This window comes from Myxine glutinosa, chromosome 2, assembly GCF_964187855.1.
Source record: "Myxine glutinosa chromosome 2, kmMyxGlut1.1, whole genome shotgun sequence".
NCBI lineage: Eukaryota > Metazoa > Chordata > Myxini > Myxiniformes > Myxinidae > Myxine > Myxine glutinosa.
The window spans coordinates 212,684,140-212,688,717 of record NC_136262.1 but is presented as its reverse complement, the minus strand read 5'-3'; the positions used below and the strand labels follow the sequence as shown (position 1 = coordinate 212,688,717).

Sequence of the window (4,578 nt, the reverse complement as noted above, 5' to 3'; positions counted from 1 at the left end):
GAAGAAATATCTCTCGGTAATTTCCTGAAACATATTTTACTTCCGGCTAATATGTTGAATGAAATAAAAACGAAGAAATATATGTCGGCATCATTGTTGACGTTTTTGTGACGACTATCATCAAACGAAATAGTAATATATCATAACGGAAAAGCAAAAGCGAATTTTTAATATATATCGACACATTGCCGGCGGTGTCATGTTGGGCGGTGTATGATACACCATGACGCGATTTTAAAAAATATATCTCTGCATTTTCCCGCGTGTGTGGATTGTTCTCAATTATTGCTGACACCGAGTCTAAAAGTAAAACCATCGATAAAAATGAAATCATATGGTGAGTTAGATTGGAGATAAAGGCGTGAGAGAGACTCAATGGCCTTGAAGTTACAGGCCTTTGAGAATTCATTTCGTTCTATAAACGGCAACTTTCATCGGATTTTCTTCCCGTTTTTTTCAACCGAGTCTAAAACTATGTTAGCGACTGTGAAAAATGAAATGATTTATCGAATTTGATTTGAAATAAAACTGGGGGAGAGCAAGACACCACGGGCCTACAAAACAGGACTCAAAGCTATGCGAGTTAATAAAATGGTGGATATTTGTTTATAGCCACTCCCAGAATGGGTGGAGCTATGGGTGGAGCTACTCTGCAAACCGAGTAAGCCACACCCCGGACAGACACCCAACAGATAGACAGACAGACAGACAGAATCATCTACGGCTATTATAATATAGATGAATTGGGAAGAAATCTTGGGTTCATTTTACTCACAAGAATTACAAAAAACAAAACTGATAATTCATTAAACAACAACCATCCATACTTTCATCCACCCAGATTAGCTAATTTAATTAGTAGTAATAAAAAAATTAAAAATTTTTTAAAAATCATAAGCCACACCCACACAGACCCCACCCACAAACCCTGCCCACACAGACCCCGCCCACACAGACCACACCCACACAGACCCCGCCCACACAGACCACACCCACACAGACCCCGCCCACACAGATCACACCCACACAGACCACACCCACACAGACCACACCCACACAGACCCCGCCCACACAGATCACACCCACACAGACCACACCCACACAGACCACACCCACACAGACCACACCCACACAGACCACACCCATCATCCCCCACCCCTGTGTGCCCCCACCCTTGATCCCCCCTCATCCCACCCCCACCTTCCCCACACACACAAGGGGAGGGGAGGGGTGGGATGAGGGGGGATCAAGGGTGGGGGTGCACTTTCCCATCTTTTTTTCCTTTATTCTCTTTTTGTAATTAAGAATTAAATAATTCTGGACAAAGCGAATAAAATCAAAATTATTAAATAACATTAAAAACATAAAATTATAATAAAACATTTTTCACGAGGTATAAATTCAGTTTCTTCCATAAATTCAGTTTCTTCCAAGGTATCATGTGGTATAAATACAGTAATAAAATCAAAATTATTAAATAACATTAAAAACATAAAAATTATAATAAAACATTTTTCACGAGGTATAAATTCAGTTTCTCCCATAAATCCAGTTTCTTCCAAGGCAATCCAACATAATGTTGTCTCCCATGTTGACTTCACCAATTTCTTTTGTGTCTGCAAGGCACAAAAGGGATTTTAAATTAAATTCACCAAACACAGTATTTGCCTGCCATGCCATCCCAAAACCACACGAGGGCAGTCTAAGACCATAAATGAGAAACTCCATTTATACTACACATATTGTAAGATGAAAATTTTAAACTCACATGGCCAGGGAATGAGTTGACACTCCTCCCAACTATCATCTCTGCTATTGATCTATCATCATCCTTCGGAACTCCAGGTAATTCTGTAAGGGGTTCATTCAGATCCTCCCTTTGTTGGTGATAATCATTGGTTTCATCGTCAAAGTTCATGTTGTTTGGTTGGCTTTTAATGCTGAAATAAAACAAACAGTTGACATTTAAATACCAACTCACTGGTGATATCAAAATCGCAAGACAGTATCCAAGTATCAACCAAACCGTTTAATAACACACATACACACAGTATCAAAGTTTGTGAAGAATTAATCATATATCTTACCTCTCACATAACATCCCAAACAAGGTGTTTAATTCGTTGTCAGTCATTTGTTCATTTGTAGAGACAGCTTTGGGTAATATTAATGGGTGAGAGAGGCTGTTCAAACATTCAACCATCTCATTATGAAGACCCCTCCGAACTTCAGTGAATTATTTTAGCGTTTCATTCAGATCCTCCCTTTGTTGGTGATAATCATTGACTTCATTTTCAACATCAATTACCAGCTTTGATAAAGATATACTGTAAAAGAGAAAAAACAATAATTATTGAGAGGCTGTTAATGATGTTCCATATAAGACAATGAATAATATTAATCGTGACAACAAAAAAAACTTACCTGTCTTCTGATAAAGCTTCATCCTCCATCCTCCAGAGAAACATAACGTGTGTTTAAAAAAGCAAGGTGTGGTTAGAGCCTTTATAGGCAAGGCTGAGTCATTGGCAAGGCTGAGTCATGGCTGAGTCATCCTGTGCCAAGTTGGCAACTGGCTCAACAAAAGATGATGCAATGTTTCACCATAAATGATAGAACCAAGTATCAACCAGACTAAAGAGTGGAGGTGTAATCAACCTTGGTATATAAATGGAAAACATAACGAATGTGAAAAATTTCAGATTCAAGAGGTTGAGAGAATCACTGGTCAGAAGGTTCTCAAGACGGATAAACGTATTCATTTGTTAAGTGGGGTAATGGAGGGTGGGAAGAAAAATATATTAGAGTGGAGTGAGAACTTTAATGGTTATCAATCGGATAATAAATATTATAATTTTAAAATGGTATGTGGGAGAGGAGGAGGTCAAACAAGAACCCTCCGTGAAACATACCACTTTATACTTTCACAACAAAAGGTTAAGGAACCTGTATACTTTATAAATATACTTGATGGGGATGAGTTATATAGGAGAATGGAACTCTTTAAAAAGTTAGAAAGAGATAATATATTTATAGGCTCAGTAGTAGAGTGGTCTAAGGAACTACATTAAGGGGGTAGTGGGGGGAATAGGGTAAAAATTACATGTAAGTGAGAAGGATCATAGGTTCATAAGGCTAGAAGGATTATAGATTCATAAAGGAAGAAAATCATAGGTTCATAAGGTGAGAAGGATTATAGGTTCATAAGGCGAGAAGGATTATAGGTTCATAAGGTGAGAAGGATTATAGGTTCATAGAGGGAGAAATAGAGGTGTTTATGATTTTTGAAAAAGACAAGGGGGTAAATGACATTAGATAGGGATTTCCCATGTTAAACGGAGGTGTCCCAGAAGCAACATTTATCACCTACTCACGTAAAACATCGGCCATGATAAAGCTCGCAGCGTTAAGTGTGGAAAAGTTCTGAGGAGATTGTGGCTGGCTCAATAGCGCAGTGGGCTGTTGACGCGTTATCAACAGAGGTCCGTGGTTTGAGCCCTGCATTGAGTCAGAATTTTTCCACACTTAGCCCCTCGCAGGAATTTGATTCCTGTTTATAAAATTATATATGAACATTCATATATATATATATATATATATATATATATATATATATATATAAAACAGCGAAAGGCAAAGCAAGCACGCGACCGCAGCACAGGACAAAATGCATATTGCGTCACCTTTGTTTTGAATGAGAACCAGCAGCTACGCGTACGTATACTGTACGTACATTTTTAAATATTTTAATGTCCTTTTTATTGTATTTTATATTGCATGCGAGCTTTATATTGTATATATGTATATATATAGTTGCAGTTTTGAGAATAAAGGATAACCCCCCTCGTAGTTAGTAGCACCACAACATGTGGCCTCGCTTAGTTCAGTTATTTCTTATTAAATGTAAGCATAGTCTCCTTTCCTGTGTTAGTATGCGTTGAGCAGGCCAGTAAGTGTCGGCCTCAATTGGGCTAGAATGCCATGTGCTATGCCCAGAACAAGTCTTGAAGGCCCAAGGGAGGAGCTGCAGGGGAGTGGCCGGTAAGCGGCAGGCAGCCAATGAACGCTCAAGGGGAGTGGCTAACAACGGCAGCCGGGGGAGGGGTTTGGAATATTCTGGTGGGACTCTGGGAGGGGCTATAAGACCCTGCCCTGGGCCCCCCCAAATGGGCTCTCTGTGAACGGTCTCTCCTGCTCGCTGTCCCTGAACGATCTCCGTGCTAAGCTCCCTCGGTCGTAGAGTGTGAGTGTCGAAAGAGTCAGAGTTGGAGAGGCAGAGCTGGGAGAGAGGTGGAGTTGAGAGAGGTGAGGGAGGAGAGCTGAGAGTTGTGTCGGTATTGCAAGAGCTCTCTGTGATCAATGTCGAAAGAGTCGAGAGTCTCGAGAAAGCACGAACTCTCCTGTGCCCTGCGCTCTGCTGCCTGTTGATAGCGCTTGCCAGGACGATCCCTCCCGGGGCCACAGACGCCACGATATCCCTGCCTGAGATCCCTGCACACGTGCCGCGAACATCCCAGGGACAAGCCCGGCGAGCTGACCGGAGCGAACGGCACCAAGGCCGCGCTTGAGCGCATCCTC

The 4,578-nt window shown here is 41.1% G+C and overlaps 1 long non-coding RNA gene across 1 annotated transcript; it reads right to left on the bottom strand.

Moving 5' to 3' along the window:
* Window positions 1-1,385: 1,385 nt before the first annotated feature.
* LOC137422477 (uncharacterized) lies at window positions 1,386-2,465 on the bottom strand. Its single transcript, XR_010983477.2, has 4 exons — window positions 2,425-2,465; window positions 2,088-2,327; window positions 1,769-1,940; window positions 1,386-1,616 (listed from the first exon to the last, which is right to left on the bottom strand). It is a non-coding gene; the product is annotated as an uncharacterized LOC137422477 (long non-coding RNA).
* Between the last annotated feature and the right edge of the window lie 2,113 nt (window positions 2,466-4,578).